At 35.3% G+C, this 27,282-nt stretch overlaps 1 protein-coding gene across 2 annotated transcripts in view; it reads right to left on the bottom strand.

The window, feature by feature from the left end:
• LOC120422245 (FMRFamide receptor) overlaps positions 1–26,589 on the bottom strand; it is a 125,169-nt gene extending 98,580 nt beyond the window's left edge. The window contains exons 1-2 of one of the 2 annotated variants that reach the window (XR_008212515.1): positions 25,496–26,589; positions 16,899–17,893 (exon numbers count right to left, since the gene is read on the bottom strand). The gene's annotated coding sequence lies outside the window, so the exon portion shown is untranslated. The remainder of the gene's footprint in view (positions 1–16,898; positions 17,894–25,495) is intronic. The other variant, XM_039585638.2, reaches the window with a different exon arrangement.
• Positions 26,590–27,282: the final 693 nt, after the last annotated feature.

The following is a 27,282-nucleotide window of genomic DNA, read 5'->3' on the forward strand; positions in this document are numbered from 1 at the left end:
CAAACATACGAGAATTTCCCCTATTAGCCATTTGAATAAATATTTGCGTAAAATTATAAAAAGATAAATTAAATTAACTATCTCCCAGAACACCAGGTAGCAGTTATTGATCAGCCAGCCTGTGTGCTTCTAGCAGATGCGGCGAATGAAGCTAATGTAGGTAATCTCGAAAACACAAAACTTTAAAATTCGATATCTCTGGAACAAAATATATTCATTTCTGTCGATAAGTGATTCTTATGTAAAATTGGCCGGGGAACACGATGGTGAGGTCAAATAAAAAAAATAAGTTGGGGTGTTTTGAGATACGGCCGTTTAAAGTTTTCAATTGCGCAATACAGGTAGAAAAAATAAATTAATCTAAATTTTGATCACGGAAATGGATTCTACGTCCAATTTCCTTCAAAATTGAGTCTAAGACCGACCCTCTAAGATTTGTGGTTCCTGAGCTATCGCCGTTTCAAACTAGGAGGTTTGGTCAAAAATCGCCAAAAAGTCGATTTTTTGGGGAGGTACAAAAATGGAGGGGGTGGTCCGATTTGGATGAAATTCGGGATTCTTACATGTTTTGATAGTATCAACAGCTCTGCCAAATTTGAGCAGGATCGGAGAGGGTAATTTTCAAATTTGCACTTTTTCGTGCACAGTTGAGATGGAATGACCCAAAAGCAAAATATTATAAGAAAAAGTGCTGTGAGATAACTTCTAAATCCCTGGAAGAAGAGGACGAAGATAAACTTGAAGAACTTGATAATTCACTCTTTAAATATTCCGCTAAATATTTGAAACATAGACAGAAATCGTTAGAAAAAAGGCACGGTAATAATTATTGAAGTGATTTTAAACTCTGTAATCTTTCCTCTTTCACTATCCACCTTGAAGAGATGAATGCACAATGGTGTAAAGTCTCTATAATAATAATAAAAAAAAAATTGGAAGAAAACTGAATTGGTATCATTAGATGTCTCTAAGAGGATTCTTGCTAGAATTAATAGGTTAATTTGTTTAAAAGTGTACGAGAAATTACAGTCGAAAGTTAAAATTTTATAGAGCACTAGAGAGCTACCAAGCGCGTAAGGTTTAAGTCTGAAACTACTAAACAACTTTTTTTTATGAAAATTCTTTTAACCGAAGTCTTTAATTAGGCCGAATCATTAAAAAAAAACAACTACAAAAAATGCAAACATACTTCAAATACGCGCTCCAAACATTTGAAAACTGTGAGTTTGTATTTACATGAAAATGGTTGTATTTACATAAAAATTCGTATTATCGGGTTAATATCAGATTTTTAAGGTAAATTCAATGCTTACCAGTAAGATTTGTTCTGGATACAATATTTGCCATGAAAACATTTTTTCTTTATATATTTTTTTCATTTCAATGTTTTGGCATGAAAAACATATTTGCTGCATGATTTTTTTTATTCTCTCAAAATGATCACAGAGACGTATTCAAAAGCAATTTTATCTTTTTGGAGCATGGATTCATTTTACTCACTTTCCAAACACTGGTATAAAGGTATAACTAAATATACCGTCAGTGGGGGTGACATTGGGTCAAAGTGATTTTTTTACGGATTTTACCATTTTTCAGATTCTTCAATGAAACTGAATTCTGCTAAAAGGGTTGTGTAGGGGACATCTTAAGACTTCGCTGAAAAAATCTCGTTCCTAGAACAAATCCTGTTATTTTGACAGCTGTCTAAAATTGAGGTATGTTTTTGGCCAAAAATGACCTCTCAAAAAATCATTTTTCTAATATTTTTGTTGGAATTGCTCGAAAACTATAGTATACCCAAATGTTTGAAAATCTCCACTTCAAACATTGTAGCATGTCAATACGATTCCCTCGAACAAGAAACACTGTTGGATGACTTGTTTTCACCATATCGTTGTATTTGAGTATCATTTTAGTTTCATTTGACCCAATGTCACCCCCTCTAAGGGGTGAGATTGAGTCAATTTTCAAACTATTGGCATTTAAGGTAGTGTTCATAAAAATCCCCCATCTTTTGGGAAAATGTTAGTAAACTGTCTAAGAACAAATCTACGTTGAAAGATTTTCGATGTTATTTAAATTGTTTTTGTTATTAAGAAATTACAAGAGGTGTATCGTTTTTTGACCCATAGTCACCCCCACTGATGGTACCTAGCTTCTTCTTATCAATACAAAATACTAATAATTATTTTTTGATATTTTGAAATATAATATTAACCAAAAGCAGGATCAGAACAATTTTCGATAAATTTTAAATTTCCCGGGAATTTCCGGAATTTCCAGGGAATTTTGTTGAAAATTTCCCGTTTCTTGGGAATTTTGTAACCCCCCCAAGTAGCACTCATAACTTGTCGACTGTTGAATAACAGTTAGACAATTGTTTTTGGTAAACATACGAGAAAAAATCTGAACATAACTTAAATAACAGTTTGTTTCACTGCTTGTAGAACTGACTTATGTAACTATCGTGTTTTGTGCCACAAAAGTGTTAAAACACAGTCAACTTCACTCTTTTCCAACTTTAAAACACAACATAGGATAAATTCTCACCTATTTGGGAGGTTTAGAACTCGCTCCTAACTCCATCCAATTTGCTGATTTACACTGTTTAAACAACTTATTTTGGAACACCTTCGATAGAAACTTGCTTGCTCACTTCCGTTTGAGGTATTTATCACTTGATTTCAGTCGAAAACGCTTTTAATGAGATGTAATTAAACGTCACAATGCTGATATGCCAGGATGCTGTTCCGTCATCTGCAATGTTTTCCTCGAAAACAGTTTGTTGAATAAGAATAATATTGCACTGTTTGTTTCACTGCTTATCTAACATTGTCATGTGACGGCATCTTCTGAAAAATGGGCGTGGACAACCATTCTATAAATAACCTTCGGTTTTCTCGCTTTGTTACAAAAATGTTATCGGAGAATAGGTTATATAACTGATATTCAACAAACATATTCAACTTGACATTGCGTGTTGTTAGGTGGTGTAAATTTGTACGTGAGGTATTTAGAGTTTCAATAATGTTTATTTATCGAAGATTGCAATAATTTTAATTGTTGACCGATTATTTATAAACATATCGCTAGTAAAACACGGCGTGTTTTCTAGAACAAACTTTTCAGGAAAAAATAGTCATCGCTACTTTCAAATGTGTCTTATAGGAAATTTTCTCAGCTTTCCAATGCGCCTAAGAGCGAAATGTTTCATCGGGAAATTTCTGAGATATCTCTATTTTAAGTGTTTTGGTTTTAAATGTTTTTATTATTTATTGGTAACTTTATACTAACAGTTCAGAAAACTTATCAAATGATGTTTTCATTTGTCATTTACTCATCAAAATGTGCAAAATAAGACAAGAAACAATTTTATAGAAGGTTGCAAACCGTTAAACATTTTGAAAATGAAGTTTTAACCAAATGTTTGAATATATATGGAATTATTCGGAAATTAAAATCATCAAACAATGTGAAAATATATTTTTATTAAATTTTTACATATATTTGTTGTGTACAAATATCACGTGTCTTCTCTGATTTAGCTTGTTCAACCAAAACTTTGGCAGGTTTGTGTTTGTTAATGGTATTATTGAATTTTAATTAATTAATTTTGCTATTTTCTTAAGCAAAAATAAACCAGGAACATAAATACAAATATGATTTAAAATCGAAAATTTACTACATATTACTGTTGCAAGCTTCAAAAGTCATATTTTCATGAGTATGAAATAAATATAAAATTTTATAAAATGTTTACTGTTGAAAATGCACTTAAAAGTAGTAATAAAACTCGAGTCTTTCAATTCAGAATGCTGAAAACACCGTCACATTTTTTTTGGTTTGAACAATATTATTTATTATTTTCACAAAAAAAAAAAAACAAAAAAAAAGTCTTTCCCATCTATTTGAACAAGAATCAAGAATTTTGTTTTTAAGATGAGATTGAAGATGAGAGTCTTAGTAACTTCTAAAATATTGCTAATTGCTTGATCACTTAGCATTAGCATTAGCATTTGGAGGACGCCCCACCACCGGAAGGATATTGCTAATTCCTTGATCACTTAATACAAAAAAAACTAAAACAATCATTTTCTACTAATGTAAAGTATTTCCCCTAAAGCTTGCAACAGTAGTTTGAAGTTCAATTTCGTGTATTAAACATGTTTTGTATTCATGTAACTGGTTAATGTTTGATAAAGGAAATATGTTATTTATTTATAAAAATCATGTAATACCCTATCAATCTCAAACCTGTAAAAAATTCGGTTGTATCAGCTAATTCCAAGCTGAATCAGAGCAGACCGGTGTTATTTGTAAACAACAATTATGTAATAATCTATTTGTTCTTGTAAAAATAATATTTCAATGCGGTTTTATGATTAAAATTTCTGAATAAATCCCACATATTCAAAAATTCGGTTAAAACTAAATTTTCAAACCGTTTAGCGGTTTGCCACCTTCTACAAAGTTGTTTCTTGTATTATTTTACACTTTTTGATGAGTAAATGACACATGAAACACATCAATTGACAAGTTTCCTGGACTGTTATTTAAAAGTTTCCAATAAATGATTTAGGATTTTAAAACTAAAAACTTAAAATATAGATATCTCAGAAATTTCCCGATGAAACATTTCGCTCTTAGGAGCATTGGAAAGCTGAGAAAATTTCCTATAAGATACTTTTGAAAGTAGCGATGACTATTTTTTCTCCTTAAGCATGCCCAGAAAACACGCCGTGAAAAGCTACAAAAAATATCAGCTGACGGAGTTCATGATAGAGAAAACAGCAAATTAAAATCATACCAAATTTCAATGTTACTCCGTGGTACGGTAATCGAAATGACAGTTGAAACGGTTTGTTATAACAAAGTTACATAATGGAGTTATAAAAACTGACTTGAAACAAACTTAAATAACTTAATTTCCAATGACAGCCTTTTCTGGAGTTAAGTTGTATAGCTCACTGCTGTATAACAAAGCTGACAGCAGCCTTCTTATTGACGTTTAAGCCAGCTTGTTTACTATGAAGCCTCGTGGAGAGATGTGGAAGCGCGCCTGGACCTGCCGTGGAGATAACAACAAATCGTCGAAGTCATCGGATCGAATCTTGGGAAAGACAAAGTTCATCAAAAAAGGAAAATCGAAAAGTTCGCCATGAAGAGGGTGTCACAAGAGTCACAGTTACAGAGCGCGGAAGGATTGATTTTTTTTCATACAATTTCAATTTTTTTTTCTAAATAAATCGGGTAGAAGCAAGCGTACCAAAATAGTCAGAGATACTATTCATATTGGCTTCGTCGTTGATTGAAATTCTAATTAGAACTGTTTGTTTACATGTAAGTTGGGTAACGGTTAGACAACTGTTTTCAATAGAAGAATCCAGTTTGAAATGGCCGCTAGGTGGCCAATGGTGTTAGAAATGACAGCTTCCATGTATTTGAATATGGGAGCTCAGGAAAACTAAATTTTAAGCAATAAAATGATTATTTATGATAAAAGTAGTTATTGATTAGGTGCACAAAATGTGTCTAGAATATTATTAAAATAAAAACTGTTCGAAAAATTTGCAATCGAAATAAGTACACCATTCGATTCAGCAGGAATTTTGGGCACCGAAAATATATAGTTTTCATATGTTAAGTACTTTATTTTAAAAGAAAATTAACAAAAAGTATGAAAATCCAGACATTTAGTATGGGAGCTGTCAAATCTCTCCCCATCAAAAAGCAGCGTTGAGCTTTCGCTGGATTTGTCTATCTATCTTTCCTTTTCAGTGTGCGCTTTGATTTGACAGCACAGCCGTTAACCACGCCCCCTTTTTTTCGTTGAATCTCTTGTTAGCTAGCACAGTGTTGTCAAATACCTTTGTACAACTTACTCTGATAACTTGCATCTTATTCTGGCAAGTTATACAACAGAAAAAAGTGCGCTTTTTCCAATGCACAGGAGTTGTAGAACAAGTTGTGGTAACGAGACCGTTCGGTTATACAACCAGTTAGGAAATACGTTTATCTGACAAAGTGTGTTGCTTGGGTCGTGAAATTGGACGATCTAGTAGAGGATTAAAGAATTTATTGATGAAAATCTGCATTGAGTTGGATTTGTTTGCAAACATTGAGTGTTTTGTAAATCCTTACAAATTTTTAAGTTTTATGAAAATTAATCTCTTTGTAATATTGTTATTCTATTAAATATAATTTGTAATCAACAATCGCCCTTACATAAAATCATCGCCCTTACAAAAAAATATGTGTAAACTGCAATTAGGATAAAGATTTTGCGATGGTTTTTTTTTTAAATTTAGGTTCTCATGCTCATAATACAAGTATTTTGCACTATAAATATGAATATTAACATAATTTTATTTATTTTTTTTATTTTTAGATTATTTCAAAACAGGTGCCAAAAATCCGTTTTAATATTTTTTATAGAACTCCATCGGAAGTGAAAGGCACTTCTTTACGCTCCGGATTTTCGAAAAGGCCACACACCGGAACTGGCCAACGTCGATAAACCAAGTCGAGCGACCTACAAACCATACCCGATAACAATGGTTAATGCTGCTGACTCCGAAGGTGTTGGATTTTCAATTTACGACCTGCAACCTGCTGCTCCTTTTGGGTGCTGTTAGAGGGAAGGAAAGCCACAGAAAGCAGGTCATAAACTGGAAGGTTAAAGATTCCAACGATGTTATGAGGTTCTTGGGAGCGTAACAGCGTTTTGATTGGGTCCATGACATCGTTGCGGTTGGATTTTGTTCTATTAAATTGTGTGTGTGTGTGTTTTTTATTGAAAAAAAAGGTTATGCTTGGATTGGTCGAAAATAAATTATGTCCCTCAGTGGACCGAAAAAACATGATTTTCTTATAGTAAACACTGTACCGCCCTCTAAAAACTTCCTAACGACCCGTTCCTGACATCAATTCTCTGTCAAACTCTCCTTGAACTTGTCATCCCATGGGACTTGTTTTTCTACACACACAAAAAATAACACGACCTTAACCAAACCTTATTGGAGCACGGTCCACTTCCTAATGCCGGGTAACTCAATACCGAGCTGTCTTCCTGTGGTCAGCATTAAATCAGCCCGAAGTTATTCTCTATGTCATTTCGGTCTGGTTCCAGACATCCTCTCATATCGATAGCCCACGCCACGAGGCCTGGCTGAATCTTGTTAAAAACTTTTCCCTCCCAAAGGGCTCTTCCGAAGCTTCGATCCAGTTGTGTGTTTCGTTCATAATCTGCGCTGGGGCCGTAAAGTTTTATCGAACCAGGTCCAACCAGCATGAGCGTGGCGGGGTTCGTATTTCTGACGTAGATGCTTCCAATTAGAAAGGAAATCAAGTAAGCGAAAAAATAAATTGTTACAAATACGAGCAAAAACTGTTTTCCCAATCCGAAATCGGAACTTTTCAAGAGTTTTTTTTTGTGGTGCTGTGCTGCTAGATATGACTCGGTTCTTACGCACGAGGCCATAAAACTTTAATCGAAGCAATAAAGCACGGCAAAATGTCGCCAAGTGAATGGAGGGAAAGTCGTATCGTATAGGAGAGGCTGGGGATTGAATCAAATCATGTAGACAAAAAATGCTGTAAATAGACTGCCCATAATTGAAAATTCGGCTATTATGCCAAATCAAGTATTCCGAGAAAAACGCGTTTTTGTGTTTGTCACAAAATCTGCGTCAAGGCAATTTCCCATTAGAGTGGCATATTAGCCGTTTGGTTTTTCGCATCGGCAGCCAAGTACAAACATTATTTTAGCAAAATTCAAGTTCCAGAAGATGCGTTGGAACATCCTCTATCACCTGGTGCTAATATCTCGTTTTTGTCAAAAGTGGATATTAGCCGTTTTTTCAATGGTGGGCAGTAGACAAAAACATGGATACCAAATTTTCCACAAGATGATAGGACTTGAAGTTCTCCAATATCTCAGACCCGTTGGAAAGCTCTACCAATTATACCAACGATAAACAAAAATTAATCACCAACATTCCCTAAAGTAATTTACTGTACTAACATTGTCCTCCTTCGCCAAAGATAGATGAAGTTTCAGATGAGGAGGTGGGCAAATTTTCCCATTTACTTGGGGCGCTATTATTTTTGCACCAAAAGTCCCATTATAATGCGATTGAGGGGAAGCATATTTGTGCCATTTCCATTCGCGTCCCCATTTTTTTCTCTGGTCAGGACCAGATGGAAGTATATTTTTCCAAAGGACTCTCCTATCCCCCAGCGAAAGTTAGGGATCACATCGTCTACGAAGGGAAGATTCCAATTTTTTGCCACTGGAATCTTTATATTGCCGAAGCAGATGTGTGCATCGAGACGAACGAATGTCAAATGAAATGGGTCGCGATAAGTTGCAATTGATTTGAATGGGGAGTCAGGCAATGGATAATGAATTTGGAATACCACCAAGGGAATCCTTTTGGACGCTATGATACGGTCCAGATGATCCCAGTGATGGCCATTTCGTGTTTTTTATGAAAGAATCAACACTGAACTTTGTGATTTGGTAGCGAGTGGTAGAACAACTTTTTGATAAGCATTTTTGAAATTCATATATATTCCAAACACCGAACACGTAGAGATTTGTTCCATTTCTACCAAAATAAGGTTGAAGAGTCAAATTGCATCAAAGGGAAGCGTTTCGTGTGTTTTCCAAGAACAGTTAACGGGCACCGCCGATGTTCCACGTGCACGTTATGGACGTATATTGAGCATGAGCATGAGCATGAGCATGGTTGACTGCCAATGAGCTGCTACTCCGTTATTGACAGATCAGCTGAAGTTAAACAATGAATCAAAAATGATCAGTGGGAGCCAACCATCCGTTCACTGTTTAACCCCTGAAGATCCCGACTTTATTAGTCAATACCGGCGCCCTCCCAAGAAGCCTGCAGTTCAACAAAAGGGAGGAATGTTAGTCCGATAGTTGAAGTTGCAGACTCATCAAGCACATAGTTTTTCGCTATATACTTGTTGATACCGCTTGAGACCGTTGAATCCACAGCATCTCCTTCAAGCATCACGTGATTATTTTTTTTTTTGGGTTAGTAGGATAAGGTATTGGCTTTTCGATGCCTCCCGAGCTACGATGCTATGGAGAGGACTTTCATAACAAACCCGTCGGCGAGCCTTCCGAGCAACGATGCTATGGGAAGGTCTTTCTAATTAGCACACCAAAACACTCGCGCACAGGTATTTAAATACTGAATAAATGTAATTTTTCATCACGATTACCCAGACGACATTGATGATATAGGATGGACTTTTTTACAGTCATTTACAGTAATACTTAAACTTATTTTAATGCAACAATTCACACGACGTCGTGCCTCCCGATCAACGATGATATAGGAAGGACTTGAGCAAACCAATCAGGATGAAACACGAAATAAAATTCTTTTCTTTTCACACACAATGCCACATAATTGACCGCGCGTCACCACCCAACTAATTGAACTGATTTTCTTCTGCTTGTGGGCAAGCCAATCAGGATGAAACACGAAATAAAATTCTTTTCTTTTCACACACAATGCCACATAATTGACCGCGCGTCACCACCCAACTAATTGAACTGATTTTCTTCTGCTTGTGGGCAAGCCAATCAGGATGAAACACGAAATAAAATTCTTTTCTTTTCACACACAATGCCACATAATTGACCGCGCGTCACCACCCAACTAATTGAACTGATTTTCTTCTGCTTGTGGGCAAGCCAATCAGGATGAAACACGAAATAAAATTCTTTTCTTTTCACACACAATGCCACATAATTGACCGCGCGTCACCACCCAACTAATTGAACTGATTTTCTTCTGCTTGTGGGCAAGCCAATCAGGATGAAACACGAAATAAAATTCTTTTCTTTTCACACACAATGCCACATAATTGACCGCGCGTCACCACCCAACTAATTGAACTGATTTTCTTCTGCTTGTGGGCAAGCCAATCAGGATGAAACACGAAATAAAATTCTTTTCTTTTCACACACAATGCCACATAATTGGCCGCGCGTCACCACCCAACTAATTGAACTGATTTTCTTCTGCTTGTGGGCAAGCCAATCAGGATGAAACACGAAATAAAATTCTTTTCTTTTCACACACAATGCCACATAATTGACCGCGCGTCACCACCCAACTAATTGAACTCATGCACGTTATGGACGTATATTCCACGAAAAACATTGCACACAGGTATGTATTTCGATGTCACCAAGGAGCAAACAGTAAAATTGATACATCAAACGCAAATGTCGTTGTAACCAGCAAGTTCAGAGTATGCTGTAATTTATTTTCTTTTCAATTGATGAAAAAAGCCAGCTATTCAAATTATCGTATAGAAAAACGATCCAATCGGTAACCAAATTAAATTCTTATCATTTTTTGTAATTTAATGATATGTTGCTGATTACTATAAAACTTGTTTAATTACTCTTTTATTTTCTATCTCGTTTCTTCACAAATTAGCACAAACCTCACAAATAGCCCTATCTTTATCTCCGACGAAAAAAAAACTTCGCCCAATAAAAACTTTGATCAACAGTGGTCAGTTGGACTGCACAACAAAAAGTTGATTTAACTCTGTTGGTTCAGGCGCGTAAAAGTCCGAGAACAAAAAAAGACATAACAATTCACGACTTTCAGTACCTCTCACACCACCAATTCTTTCGTGAGTCCGCTTCATTATCATCAATTTTGTTTTCTTTTTCCTAAAGGAAAACCCTCTCACACACACACACACATAATGACAAAAGGCGTAGAATCCGACTTGCAGTATAAATACCCGGAGTAAACTTTAGCTTCACCCAAATAAAAGGGAATATTCTTTCATTGAGCACGGCTTCTTCACAAAAAGCCCCATTTTTTTGGAGATGGCGATTTAAAAGGTCCTAATATGCAACAGAAAATTCATAAAGACGTGTTCAAATTTAAAAATACTGTATTGTTTTGTTTTATCTTTTAAACCCTCAAAACAAAAATATCTTATCAAATCAAACCATATTTTAAGATTTCTTGAAATATTTTAACTAGGCCGATGCAAATATTTTTTAAAGTTTTTGTCCATCGGCTCTGCTTGAGGTCGGGGGGAAACCACAATTTCAACATTCCAATAGAAAAAAATGAAAAATGCTTTGTTAAAAATCAGTTACGGGTTTGTACATTGCAAATTCGACAGAATTCAAAAGATTTTGGAATTAATTCAAAGATGCTAAACATGATTCTTATCACTGAAGAATGCATTATGCATTAATTTTAAGTTGATTGCACTCAAATTCCCTTTGAAAATTTTAGCAAACCAGAACAATATCCAATTTGATTAAAATATCACACCTTGTTACTTTTAATTATCTTTGTAATTTGATTGGCTATTTGTAATGAAACTAAAAACTAAAACAACCGTGGTTCTTTTTTAACCTCCGGTCATTTGAAAGAAGGGATGATTTTTAAACTTGTTATACAGCAATTCCCCACGAAAACAGCATGATTCGAAAAAAAAGTTCTCAAAAATTTTCTGGGCTTGGCCGAAATAATTAGACCCGTATTTTTTTGTTTGGCAATTAGGGTGACCTACGCCGTGTTAGGGTGGTCCGAAAAATGACAATTAGGCGCAAAAGAAAGTTGATTAGTTTGGCTATTTGTGAAAAACAGTAAGAAGTTTCAAAAATCTAGCTTAACATTTGAAAAGGTCGAATGAAAACTTAAAATGCTGTTTTGAAGGTCTTGGGACCAAAGAGCCTATGTCTAAGAATATTTTTATCAGATTCCTTGGAAAGTTTTACATGACATATTAAAAAATCGACTTTTTTCCTTAAAATTGCGATAATTTCAAAATTTCAGCGATGACCTGTACATGTTAGGATACCAAAATTTTTGTAATTGAAATACGCAATTTTTGGTACCCTAACATGTAAAGGTCATCGCTGAAATTTTGAAGTTATCGCAGTTTTAGTGAAAAAAGTCGTTTTTTCAGGTTTTCGTATTTTTTCCATTTTTGCGCGGGGCGCGTTAAAAACCCAGTTTTTATTTTCAAAAAATCGTATCTCAGAGTATTGAAAACATAACTTCACCATTTTTTGATATGCTATGTAAAGTTTTCCGAAGAAAATGATAAAAATATTTTTAAACATAGGCTCTTTGGTTTCGAGACCTTCAAAACAGCATTTTAAGTTTTCATACGACCTTTTCAAATGTTAAGCTAGATTTTTGAAACTTCGTACTATTTTTCCCAAATAGCCAAACTAATCACCATTCTTTTGCGCCTAAGACAGCTAAAATCGGATGAAATGGCGCGGAGATATGCTTTTTTGAAAAAGTGTTTTTTTTTGCGAAAATCGACGAAAATTGACATTTTTCGGACCACCCTAACACGGCGTAGGTCACCCTAATGGCCAAACAAAAAAAATACGGGTCTAATTATTTCGGCCAAGGAAACCCCAGAATTTTTTTTCGAATCATGCTGTTTCCGTGGAGAATTGCTGTATAAATATAATTTATTGAATTTCCAACAAAATGTAGTGTTAAATTTGTTTTCGAGAATTAAAATTGTAATTGCTTAGAAAAAAATGTCCTACGGTGTACTATTTCAAGTACTTTAGGATAAAAAGCGGCAGACTAAAGAGGGGATATTTCCCGACATTTTGAGAGCTGAATCGTCTTATATAATTGTCTATTGCAATCTATTGCAACTTTCTCATCAATATATGATGCCTCTGTGATCTCTTGTATTAAGATTGTTGGTTTTCCTATCTAGTTAGCATAATAGAGCACAGAGGCATCGATATTTTAAAAGACTCTAAATAGCATGGATGTCAATATTTAAACACCACTATAAAAACCATACTCATTTTCATTTTCTTACTTGTACCAAATAAAAAAAAACTTTTCATTGTACTGATCGTACAATAAAGTATAAATAAATTTGAACATGTCAAATTGTTAACTTGAAAAATATTACAGAAAATCTACTAAATAGCATAGAGATTAAAAAAACATACTACTCCTGCGCAATTAAACTTTAGTGTTTATAGACTTTATCGAATAAATCAGAAAGTAGAAAAGAGTTTGCAAAATATTTCAATTTTGGCAGGTTAAAAAAACCCTTTATGTCAAAACCTATGGTTTTCAAGGGCATCTCCTTGGTTTTAGATTTGTTTTTTTTTTAAATAACCTTTTCATTCAAATTTTGAAAAAGAACGAAAGAGCCGTTCAAAAGAATGTTTATAGACTTTATCGAATAAATCAGAAAGTAGAAAAGAGTTTGCAAAATATTTCAATTTTGGCAGGTTAAAACAAATCCTTTATGTCAAAACCTTTGGTTTTCAAGGGCATCTCCTTGGTTTTAGATTTGTTTTATTTTTTTTTAAATAACCTTTTCATTCAAATTTTGAAAAAGAACGAAAGAGCCGTTCAAAAGAACGACTCTTTTTAATGAGCGGCTCCTAAAAAAGATCGGTTTTGCCCACCTCTATATTGAGCAATTCCAGCTCAAATCAGAATTTTTTCTGATACTTTTGTACCCGACCCTCTCCGATTTCAATGAAACTTTGTAGACATGTTATCCTAGGCCTATACAAGCCATTTTTGTGCATATGGAGCAAATAGCACTCGAGAATAACATTTGTGATGGGCGTAAGGTATTTAAATATTTTTGTATTCTGTAATTTAAAAATTACTGTGTCTCGAAGCCGTTGCGTTGTATCAAAAAGTGGTCAAAAACAAACTTGTAGGAAATTGGACGGGCTTTCTGAAAAAAATACACTGAAACAAAAATACACGCCACATCTATGAGATTTTTTGATTTTTAAGTCTAAAACTTAAATTTGAAGGTGATGTCACAACAGACGATAACTTGTTCTTGCCGCTGTCGGACGTAAAACACTAGCCTCTGCGAATTTCCTTTGTTCTTTTTCCCCTTGTCGGGGCCGTGTTAAAAATCGGTTGCAATGTCGAAATATCGCCGAAACGCCGTCGTTATTGACTACAACGTCTTGCCGGTGAGACCGGACATCGAATCAGTTTCGAAATTCATCATCAACAACCTCGAACTGGACCTTAAAAAAGTTAACAACATCCAACTCAACAACTCTCGAAACCACGTCATCATCGAGCTAGGATCGCCGGAGGAAGCATGGGATCTAGCCGAACAGCACAACCTCCGGCATAAGGTAGGATGCAGAGGAAAAGTCTTCCGCATACCTATTTTCCCGGAGGACGACGCCGTTCAAATTCGCGTCCACGATCTGCCACCACAGATGCCGAGCGATGTAATCATCAACCATCTCGAGGCATTCGGGCAGGTCAGCTCCATTCGGAAAGAGGTCTGGCGAGAATATTTCCCAGGCATTCCGAATGGAGTTCGAGTTGTCCGGATGTACTTGGAGAAGCCAATTCCCTCCTTTATTAAGGTCGAGGGGGAATTAGCCTATGTGGTATACAACCAGCAAGTTAAAACTTGCCGCCATTGTGGAAAACCACTTCACCACGGAAAGAAATGTGCCGAAAGTTCAACGATTTCACCAACAACAACAACAACAACACCACCAGCACAACCACCAACAACAACAACAAAACCATCACAAACACTATCAGCACCATCACCATCAGCAACAGCAACAGAAACAGCACCAGATAAAACACCACCTAAAATAGCAACAACAACAATCGAGCCAACGACCTCGGACGATGAGCACCACACAAAACCAACAGATCAAACAAACTTCCAGTCCAATCTAATGGATATTTCTCCAGAGGACGACGACGACGAAGCGAAATTTGCAAAACCTGGAAACAATAGCCACCAAGCCAAGAGAAGATCACGCAAGAAAAAGTACAATTCCTGCACAGACTGGGGAAATTAATCCACCTATTTGTATTTTCGAAACCAATAAAACTGTATTTTATTAAAAAAAAAAAAAAAAAAAAAAAAATGTCACGATTTTTTTTTCGTTCAAAATTTTTGAGAAAATAGCCTAAAATGTTACTAAAAGACTGACGAAAAATGCAGGATGGTATGTCTCTTCTAAAAAAATACAAAAATCATTTACTAAAACTGTTTTTTTGAAAAGTGGTCTAAACGTCAAAATTTTTAAAAACCGGTAGTAGGAATCGATTCTCCAGACAATTTTACATAAAAATCTCCGTATTGACCATTGTCCTATGTCCAATCCTTGGGAAGATACAGCGGTTTTAAAAATAAAAATGTTGAAAAAACGGGATTTTTGGTGGTTTTTGGCATTTTCTATATGACCGACTTGGTTTAAAAAAAATAAAAAATAAAACATTTTCAAACTTTTATTTAATTTCACGTCACAATCAAAGAAATATGACGTTTTCGTCCCCTTATTGAACTGCAGGCTTCTTGGGAAGGCGCCGGTATTGACGAATAAAGTAGAGTTTTCAGGGGTTAACCAGTGAACGGATGGTTGGCTCTCACTGATATTTTTTTATTCATTGTTTAACCACTGCTGATCTGTCAATACCGGAGTAGCAACGCATGTGACAGTCAACCTTGGTCCAGCACATCGTCGCCGTCGTGCTAACTTGTCGTACGTGCATTTTGGCCAAATTGAGTTAAGAACGCGTGCTGTGCTGCTCGCAATGCCTCACCTTTTTAAAATACCATGCATTTTTGTCACTTTACGAATGAAAGTAGTTTCAATCTTGTCGTGCTATCTTGTCACTCCCTGAAAATTGATGTAAATGTGACAAGTGACCAAAGAGATTTCAGATCAGAACGCGTTTGACGCCCTTACAAGTTAGACTACCGTAAACATTGGTAATTATAACTCGGGACTCCAGCAACCAACTTCAACCAAACTTCGGGACAATGCACATAATTGTCAGCCAAACATGATCATGGAAAGTGAATTAAACCAGAACTATCAGAAATCCATACTCAAGATACAGATTTCCGAATATTCTCATGCTTATTTTGTTTGACCAGCTCGCAAAGCTGGGGCAGGGTGGAATCTCGCATGCGGGGGAGGGTGAAATCTCGCATGGGAAAAAAATTGATTACAGTACTTGTGATTGACCCCCGGACAAATCTAGAACAAACTTTATGTCGTGCCCCCCCCTCCTCAGAACTCCCGACACCGCCAGTATTCTTTTTACATAGGGAATGCATGGTCAAAGTTTCAACCAAATAAAAAAAATAAAAATAAAACTCTTATACGAAAAATAGACAATAACTCAGAAAAGGATTTTTTCTGATCTGTTCGAAAATATTTTTTATTCTTGTATGGATGGATAAGTTTTCAAAAAAAAATCAAAAGTTTAACAAATTATGTTTGTCAAAACTTAATTTGAAGAGTTCGTTGTTGTTTATTTTAATAAGGTAACTTGGGCCAACAAGTGGTCATTTGTCACGAAAATATAAATAAAGTTTCCAGAAATGTATTTAATTCAGCTTTGACCTCAACCGGCAGTTCAAGCGGTCAAAGTTCAATTCGTGGTAATGAAAATTCAACTTATTGGTTTTAATTATAAGTAAAATATTTGGTTTCACACATGACATATATTCCAAGAAAAGCCTTTTATTTTTCCATGGCCAACAACACCCCATGACATTGTCTGGCTTTCCTGTCAATTCCGAGAATAAGTCATCAAATTATCGGTCAACCCAAATGTGCAAAATTCAATAAACGGAATTATATTTGAACGATAGCTTTGTTTTTTTCTTTTCAATTTATTATTGAAATTTAATATAATTTATATAAAAAAATAACAATAAAGAATCTACGATATAAACTAAAAAATATTATTTGGTTAAAACGCTTTAATGTATTGTTGACGCCGATCCCTTTGGCGTAACTGCGGTGCAGCACAACCAAAAAACGCCAAACAAACAGAGTTTTCCCCGTTTTCCATTTTATTGTCTTTTACCTTTTTTATGTGTTTCTTTTTTTTGCTCCTCACCGATGAACCTGGGATGGCTGGTGTCGGTCAAGTTCACCACTCGACGAAAAGGGACGATTAGGCTGCTCTGCGCTCCACACTGGATAAGAAGGGGTCGCCTCAGCCTCCTTCCTCAAGTTTAATTTAATCTGTTCTCTTTCTTAACACTTCCGGAGGTTTCGGGCGGCGGACCTGGAGGTGGTCCGAAAAAGTAATTAACTATCTCTGCTGGCACTTGACTGGCGGCAAACTTTTCCTTTTCACTCGTTAAACGACATTGACTTCACTGTGCGAGAGGGATCCGATGTATCCGTGAGCTTCTTTGCACTGACTTATTAATTAGTTGTTAGCTCAACAATTTCAGCAGATACGATGGGAGAAAACTTTTCCACTATTTATTTTTTTCCACTTTTTCACCCCTCGAAGGCGCAATTACAAGAAACGCCCAGCCTTCATTAGCATACGATGTTTTCCAAGATGGTGCACGTGGCTGCACGTTCTTCTAGGTGCACTTCTTGCATTCTCCAGTACACCCACAACAAACTTTCTTTCGCACAATCACTAGCCACTTCCTTTCTTACATTAAACTTGCTGTAACTTTTCTCTCTTTTCTTCTGACGCTTCACTGCACTTTACAACAGGCAGCCCTCTCTCTTGTTCCGCCACTAATTCTTGGCGCACACTTTTCGGAAAACTCCGGAACCAACTGACATTATCAGTTGGTATTTTTTCTTATTCACACTTTTCCAGCTCAAAGCTCTGTGTCGGGGGTGGGAATTTCCGCAACTGATGCTAAAATTGACGTCCTAGTCGAACTTTCCCCTCTGCCGCCACGCTACTCCACGATCCCGGACACAATTGTCGACTTTTAATTACGTGTCGTCCTTTAAAAAAACGCCGTCGTTGTACCACCGGCTGCGAATGGTCTCCCGATCTTGTCAACCACACTAGAGTGCGGGGTATGTTTTCAGGACTTTTCCAATCTGCAATTAAAAAGGGAGTCAAGAAAAAGAAGGAAAAAGCTGGATTAAAATACATCCACACGGTCTGGACAGACAAAAAACGTTTTTAATTAAAAAATTAAACTTCTTCTGTGTCGTCTTCTGTGGAGGGTTTTTGATTGGCGTGGGGATAAGAGAGCGGGAAAAACATCTGATTTAATTTGTTCTTTGGAACACCGAGAAAAAATATGGCCAATTTAACACAACAAAATTCGTAACCACCAAATTTTAAAAAAAAGAAAGTCATTGCATTTTTGAGTTTTTAATACAATATCCATAGGGGCGGATTTTTAATTTGTCGATATCTCAGCAACTTATGATCCGACAGTTAAAGCATGAAACATTCGTGAAATGTTTCGATCTCTTCGAAAATAATATTAAGTATAAATATTTGAACCAATACAAACATATTAAAAGGGCGTAATATTGCATGTTTAGCTTTTTTGAAATGTTTGTATTGATTTAAAAATTTTAAGAACATTTTGTTAGAAAAGATCGCAATTAGAACATCAGAGGTGGGTTGTTTTGGGTGAGGCTTAGAAAACTGCAATTTTCCTGTTTTTGTTTCTTTAAGCCGCTGTATTTAAGCAACCAGAAGGCAAATGTTCAATATCTCTTAGACAATTTTATAGCAAATTTTCTGAACTTTTTAAAAACAATATTTTTAGCAAACCTAAAAAATCTAAAACAGCAAATATTTCGCTAAAACAAACAGCCACTTAGTATCTTGAAAACGGAGCTCTTTATCAAAAAAATTTTAAAGTACTTTTCGATTGCTAACTCAATTTTACATAAAAAAAATCAGGTCTAATTTTTTTTGTATGACATTTTTTTTTCCAAAAATCACTATTTTTTCAAAAAATCATAATTTGGCGGCAGATGTTTTGCCCATAATTCTGTATGGCTCAAAAGTTGCGGAGTTTTGTACCCTAAAACATATGAAAAAAATCTTGAAAATCAAAAAGCACCCATTTTGGGAAATCCATTTTTTTGCAAAAAAAAAAGGTAAAAAAAATATTCGCGATTTTTTTTTTCCGTGGGTCTATTTTTTCTCAATGGTTCCCCGAGCAGACGGAAATAACTTGGGAAGGTCAGTTTTTGATATTGTGAGAAGATCGAAATATGTTATTGGGATGATCGGATTAGTTGCTAAAATAACAAAAATCAATAACAAAGATTTGTTCGAAGAATAACTTAAACTGTTATTATGTTGTTATTGCAATAACAAACCAATAACACAGAAGGAATCATGAAGGAATAACAAGATTTGTTATTTTGTGCGGAGAGGTGGAGCAGCATAATAACAAAAAATGTTATTGAACTGGTATGTCTCCATAACAAAAAAAGTTATTGTTTTGGTTTATTTGTAATTTGCAAATAAACCTGCAGTTGCCATAACTCCTCTGTACTAGTCAGGGCTGCAGAGTCGGGTACCTCCAAGCGACTTTGAATCCATACTTTGAAGACAACTCCGACTCTGGATGCAGGATATGACGTCAACGACGACTTCAGCTCTCTAAAAATACCCGACTTCACGGATTCCGACTCAAAGTAAAAGTTGCTGAAAATTTGCTGAATCCGATGCAGTCTCCGAGGTCTCACTCCAACTTCAACGTCAGCTCCGACTTTCTGGCTCTGTGAAAATAATAACAGTTTTTGTTATTCACACATCAAAAATTCTCATTAAATAAATCAATTCCGTTAGGAAATAAAACAAAATTTAAAAAAATGAACTATAAAAAGTTAATTTTATCGGATTAATTTTAGCTTGAAACCCCATTTCATGGTGAAATAAATGACCCCGATAAAATTGGTCAAAATTATTTCATAGTTCTAGCCAATTTTTGTAAAATCCCATAGGGGGTATATCAAATAATTAAAAAATCAACTTTCAAAATTTCAACTTTTTAGAATAATTTTAGCTTAAGGACCCCATTTCATGGTCAAAATAATGACCCTGACGAAATTGGTCAAAACTATCCCATAGTTCTAACCATTTTAAACAAAGTCCTTTAGGGGGTATGTCAAATAATAAAAAAAATCAACTTTCAAAATTTCAACTTTTTAGAATAATTTTAGCTTAAGGACCCCATTTTATGGCCAAAATAATGACCCCGACGAAATTGGTCAAAACTATCCCATAGTTCTAACCATTTTAAAGAAAGTCCTTTAGGGGGTATATCAAATAATTAAAAAAAATCTACTTTCAAAATTTCAACTTTTTAGAATAATTTTAGCTTAAGGACCCCATTTTATGGCCAAAATAATGACCCCGAAGAAATTGGTCAAAATTATCCCATAGTTCTAGCCAATTTTAGCAAAGTCCCTTAGGGGGTATATCAAATAATTAAAAAAATCAACTTTCAAAATTTCAACTTTTCAGAATAATTTTAGCTTAAGGACCCCATTTCATGGCCAAAATAATGATCCCGACGAAATTGGTCAAAATTATCCCATATTTCTAGCCAATTTTAAGGTCCCTTAAGGGGTATATCAAATAATTAAAAAAAATCATCTTTCAAAATTTCAACTTTTTAGAATAATGTTAGCTTAAGCACCCCATTTCATGGCCAAAATAAAGACTCCGACGAAATTAGACAAAATTATCCCAAAGATTTAAACATATTTAACAAAAGAAAAAATAATAACAGATTGTGTTATGGACACTTAGAAACTTTTCCATTTGTGCGATTTATGGTAATTTTATTTCTAAGTCAGTATACCGAACGAATAACAAATTTTGTTATTAGGAGAGTTTTTGAAATGTATAACATTTCCTCTTATTAGCGTGTTATTAAACATTTTCAATATAATATCACTTCAATACCAAGTTTTGTTATTTTATCAGAAACTATTATTATTTTTTCTTCTTGAAGTCGAACTTCAGGATAAAATAATAACACTTTTTGTTATTTTAACAGGATTTGTTAATGAAATATTATTAATTTTGTTATTACCGTCTGCCCGGGTCTCAACAATACCTATAACTTTGCCAAAGACACCAAATTGATCAGAAAATTCACTCAAAAGTTACAGCGTGTTTGCAAATTTACGTACCATTTTTGTATGGACAGCTGCCAAAATTGTATGAAGACTAGCTTCTTATGTCTTTGGGAAGGTCCCCAAAAAATTTTAGCAAGATAAAAAAAACCAAAAAAAATGGTCGAAATCGGCCAATTTAGTAGAGAATCAATCTAAAGCTTAAAACTACAAATTTGTAAGTACATAAAAAAAGCATTCATCAACACTGAATTAATTAAAATCTATTTTAATCAATTTTAAACCGTGCAAACTCGACGTGGCTTGTTGTTGATGAATATTGTTTGGCCCGGAACCGACACGAGCGGCCGACACTGGTGGCTGGCTGGCGAGGTTTTCAATGGAAAAGTGATTAATTTTAACGCGCGACATCGAGAACACTGAAAGCGTAACTGGAAATCTCCAATAAAATGCAATTTAACTTATGTTAAGAGTTTTAACCGAATAATAAAAAAGCTGATTGCCACATTGTTCGGTGAGTAAAAAAAATGCAATTATGTTTAAGCATACCGATTACTTCAATATTACTAATCAACCTATTACGTATCGTATTGTGTCATTAATTGGCTACCTTTTTGTTTTAATAACATCAAACGAAAAACTTTACCTAGGTATGAGTAGGTATGTGTTCCATTCAGTTCAATATAATTGAAAAGAATGATTTGTTGATATTTTTTTGCATTTAATTATATATTTTTACTTTGTTGCAAAAACTAACCAATCATGACTGTTTCATACAACTTTGACAATGCTATGAAATTATGCGTCTAACTTTTTTTTATAGATAGGTCGTTTATTAAACCCTCATTGAAATGTCACTTTTAAGTTGGCTAAGCAAAGTTCAAATCACCGAGCTTCGAGAGTGTAAACCCATTAAAATTCCGTTCGAGCGATTGAAACAACGTGTGGTGGATCGAAATTTAATTTTGCTTTTTCGGGGAAGACAGATGATTAGACATTGATTTGACGAGCGTGCCCACAACCGATCAAACACGCGCGTCAATTTTCATTTTCGGAAACATAGCATCCAACTCTTTTGCATCAGTGGATAATAGGTTGCAAAACTAAGTGGGAATTCCGAAAAAAATGTATTGTTGTGGTGCTTTGCAATCTAGTTGTGGAGAAGTAGCAAATAAAAAGAGGTAGCTTTTGGCATGCTTGGGAGAACTCTAAACATGGCAAAAATCAATAAAAAATACAGTACAGTACAGTTGGTATGCAATCATAAGTTTTCAAAAAACCCCAACCCTTTAAAAAAAATTGTGAAAAAAAGCATTGAAAGTTGACTAAAACTCAACATATTTTTAAGCAAACTAAAATGTGTTAAAATATGATTTAACTTAACTTTTTTTTTTAATTTTGATGTTTTCTTAAAAAAAAAATTTTTTTCACTCTTTGATTTTTCGGGTCAATTTATAAGGGTGAGAAAAAAAAACAAACTTGAAAAAATAATTGTAACAGTATCTTGAAGAGGAATTAACAATTTAATTTTTGATTCATCCCCTAACACGGTATGCAACATACCATTATTATTATTAGTATAACCTTTGCGTGAAATATGAAAATCTTTGTCAGGCCAGTTTTCGAGTTACGCTTTTTTAACGATTTTAGTACCGATTTTTCATGATTCTCTCATACATGCGACATCGAAATCCCGGAAAAAGTCAACTGAAGTACACTTATTTGATATTGTGCAGGTGTAGAATATTGCCTCAATGCCAAATCACGTGAATATTTCAACTGTAAAATGTGCAGTCCAGACTCGATAGTCCGAAGTTCGAATATCCCAAGATTGGTATGGGCGACCAAAAAAAAATTTTTTTTGTATTTAATTTTTTTTTCTTCTAACATTGAATTCAAAATCTGCGACCCCATTTTAGTCAAATATGAATGGCGGGTTGTCTTAAAAATTATAAAATGAAATTTTTCAATATTTCATCAACGCAATTTTGGCCGCCATCTTGAGTTTTAAAATTCTAAAATAATTCAGATTAGGGTCATACTTAAGCTCAACAACCAAAAATAAGACAACGAAAAAAAAAGATTCGATTATCCGAAGTTATTTTTTAAGATTGTAACCCCTTACAAGATCACAAAATTTTATATTACAGAATATTTGTTAATTGCACTAAAAAGATGATTATAAAATCACTCCTGAAAGTTCCATGATGATGTTTCATGACAAAACTGAGTAAAAGACGATTTAACCTCAAAATTTTGCCATGTGCAAAGCGGGCTGTCAAACTTTGTTGACGTTTTTCTCTAAACCACGAGTTGATTTACGGGTGCCACGATATCTTAAGATGGGACGGACCAAATTGGCTGAAATTTGAGGTGAAGACTCTCAAGATGTATCCCGTATGCATGACGAAGCCAATTTTTTTAAATTAGCTTTTTTTAAAAAATACAAAAATCAAAAACTAACTAACACAAAATTATTTTCATCTTTTTTTAAAATAAACTTTTTGAAAATCGGGCTTCTTCCAAGGATCTGACACGCATGCAGTTTCTTGAAGATCCCGCCAGAGGCACTGTCAATATTGTTTACGCGTGGTTTTTGAAAAGATCGTATGAAATAAATACAACAAATTTCGTTTCCAAATTATTTTTTGCCAGATTGTTTTATCTTTTGCGTATATTTGCGAGATAATTTCAATTATTACGTAAATTTTTCCACATTTTACATTTATTAAATCAATAAAACTAAGTTCTACTTGACGATAAAATACATCAAACACACTGAACTAAACTAAAAATCTTAATATCTTCAGTTACCTTGAAATAAAATTAAATTAGTTTGATTCATCCTGACCGTTGGTTTAAAATGAATGGAATACGAGACTTCACCAAAATTTGGTCAAGACAGTGTGGAGATATCGTGGCACCCGTTTTTTTTAAACTGCTAACTTGAAATTGATATACCTCAGCAATGATGCAACCAAATATCTTAAAATTGGTTTTGTTAGTAGTTGAAAATGTATATTTTAATGCCTGAAATAAGAATTGAAAAAAGTTGAAATGTGTGCTCATACAAACCTCAGACATTTTTGCCGATATACGTGTACGTAACCCCATAAGAGAGATCTGGACTGTTTTAATTGATTAATCAACATCATAGTGTTGATATATAGAATATAGTCAAGAAAAAAAATCAGTTTTGATAATCGAGTCACAAAAATAATATTTTAAATTATTTTTGATTGTCGAGCATATGAATGACCCCTTAACTACCAAAAATGTTAAATTAATTTCAAAAAGGATATTTTAATTTAAAAGGCAATTGAGCACACAAATTTGACTAAAATGTGGTCACAGATGTCGGTTTTGATGTAAAATATAGGAGTATATATATTAGGGTGTATCATCCAAACAAAAAAGTTCTCAGAATCAGGCAAACCGAGGTTCCCCTAGTAGAGGATACCCATAGGGACTCTCATGCCAAATATCAGCCCATTTGGTTGAGAATTGGCCTGTCCCCAGCGGTTTAAAGTTTACATGGAAATTACTATGGGATTTTTGTGCTTTTCGTTCAATCGTTCCTACAGGTCTGGGGACAACATGGATTCACTCGGAATAAAGACAGGTTCACCGTCTGACATGGGGCATCGTAATTTTCAGCTAGCAGTCATAGCATACTAAGGACATTGCGTACATTTGAAGGGTGAATCGTTGATTTTGGAGACACCGGACGTCGATCCAATGCGCACCTTGGGGATAGAATGGACAACCCTAATTCCATCTGGAATGTGTTCATTGGACCATCCCCTACACACCTGTCTTTATTCCGAGTGAATCCATGTTGTCCCCAGACCTGTAGGAACGATTGAACGAAAAGCACAAAAATCCCATAGTAATTTCCATGTAAACTTTAAACCGCTGGGGACAGGCCAATTCTCAACCAAATGGGCTGATATTTGGCATGGGAGTCCCTATGGGTATCCTCTACTAGGGGAACCTCGGTTTGCCTGATTCTGAGAACTTTTTTGTTTGGATGAAACACCCTAATGTCTATATATATATATTTCAAAACCAACCTTCGGATAACCAAAATTTTGGATAATCTAGGCCTCGTGTAATCTTGTACGTTTTGAAAAATGTATTTATTCATAAGCATGGTAATTGAAAACAAAAATATTTTTTTGAAGAAAATTGAGAGAAAAGGGGTCAAAATAAGTATAAAGTGATTAAAAAATCAAACATTATAATATTTGCAACATTTTTGTTTAAGGATAAACTAAAAATCGTTTCCAAAGCAATGATAGAAAATTTACGTTTTGATAAGCAAACGTTAAAGCAAGCGCAATTTATTATTCTATTGATCTTCATTCGCATGAAAATAATAAGCGAAATTAAATTTGTTTATTGAAAATAGTATAGGGTAAACATACCAATTTTTGTCACACAAGTTTTATGATCTGATCTTTCTCTGAATTTATTCACGGTGAAACGATCCAACCACGATTAGTCTTCCCATGAGGGCTGTATCAAAACATATGCTCAAATTTGCACACAGGGAAACATCAACAAAGCAACAAAACAACTTACTGGTCGTTTAATTACGTACACCAACTGGTTCATTTTTCGCCTTTTTCCGATTTTATTTTTATTTGCGGGAAAACTTTTTCGCGCTTTATTTTTTCCTCAGATTCTTTTTATTATTTTATTTTAATTATATTTACGTTTACACACACACACAATCCCATACGACGAAGCATCGACACTTTTTCCCGCCAGATCCATCGCCAAGTCGTTGCGGCGTTGTGTCCACGCCGGGATGTTTTAAAAATAGACAATTATTTCACACTTAACACACCAATTCGGAACCTGTTACCAAACACAGAGGACGTCGACGACGACGAAAACAGGGAGGCGTGGGAAAAATACAGTGACATTTTTTTAAACACTTTTTTATTTATGTTTTCCCATTTTTGTGACAATACACACTGCCTTTTTTATTATCTCACTTTCACTTGTGTGTGCGAACTTTTGCTGTGTGGCTGTTTTCCTTCTTCTTTAATTTCCCGAATCACCTTCACTTTCAACGGAAAGACGAATCCTTCGCTACGCCTCTTCCTACTGGTTCTTCTCAGGCCATTCCGTCTGGTATCCGTCTTCTCGCGGTTTTTAACCAAACTCTGGTGACCGCCAAACCGCAAAATTACAAAGCCGCACGTAATTCGTCAAAAATTTCTCGGATCACCGAAACTATTTGAACAGCCTCTGCCCCACAACTGTCGTCATCATCAACGGAGGTCCTCCCGCGCGTACTCGACGTTCAGTGAACTCCGCACCCGTAACGTGTACGACCGGGACAACGTCTTATCACACGATTAGCGGAAACCGAACTGAGGGATGCAACGCGCCACGACCAGGCCAAGACCTATCCAACAGCCACTACCATAGCTGCCAGGCCGTTTTGGCTGTTGGCCGGATTGACACTCGAAGAAGAAAAAAAACTTCACTAGATTTTATAATAATAACCAGAAACACACTCAACGAGCGCAAACGGCGAGTGACCGTGAAAGCTGCGAGATTCGGCGTTTGGCCTGTGAGTGACCGAATTCGGCTTTGAGTGTCGGGCAACCGTCGTCGTGGGACCATTGTTAGCGCGTTGCTGGCAATCAGCTGGCCAAACGTCGTCGAATGTCTTTTCCGTGCGACGGAGAACACTTGTGGCTCTTGGACGCATTGTGGAAGAGCCGGCTGGGCGCCTTCGTTTTTTTAGAAGAACCGGAATGTCGAGTGCGCATGTCGAACTGGTACAGCAGAAGAGTCGTCTAGATCGGTTTTCGGAAAAACCGGTACTAGGGGAAATTTTCGTATGTTTGGCAGGTTAAGCTCTCGCTCCTAACTCCATCCAATTTGCTGATTTTCACTATTTAAACAACTAATTTTGCAAAACTTTTGATAGAAACTTGCTTGCTCACTTCTTATTGAGCTATTTATCACTCGATTTCAGTTGGAAACGCTTTTAATTAGCTTTAATTGAATGTCAAAGTTCTGACCTGCCAACATTAGAGGCACGCTGGAATTAGATGCTGTTCCCCTATTACGATGTTGAGCGGGATACAGTTGTTCAAACAGTAAACTGATTTTGGTTTCAGTTCACACTTCAAACTAAATTCTGCAATTTTTCTGATACAGGTTTCCATATAATTACGGGCTGATCATACAAAATGGGGTCCGTATATTGATAAAATTACGTTTTATATTAGTGATTCCACATCAAATCACCCAGTCACGAAATATTCTAGCAAAGCTGGTTCTGTCAGAATCCTGCTAGAACGTCATGAATGGTCAGTAGGGTGCCCAGCATATGGGACTTTTTCTTA

Source organism: Culex pipiens, chromosome 3, assembly GCF_016801865.2.
Source record: "Culex pipiens pallens isolate TS chromosome 3, TS_CPP_V2, whole genome shotgun sequence".
Classification (NCBI taxonomy): domain Eukaryota; kingdom Metazoa; phylum Arthropoda; class Insecta; order Diptera; family Culicidae; genus Culex; species Culex pipiens.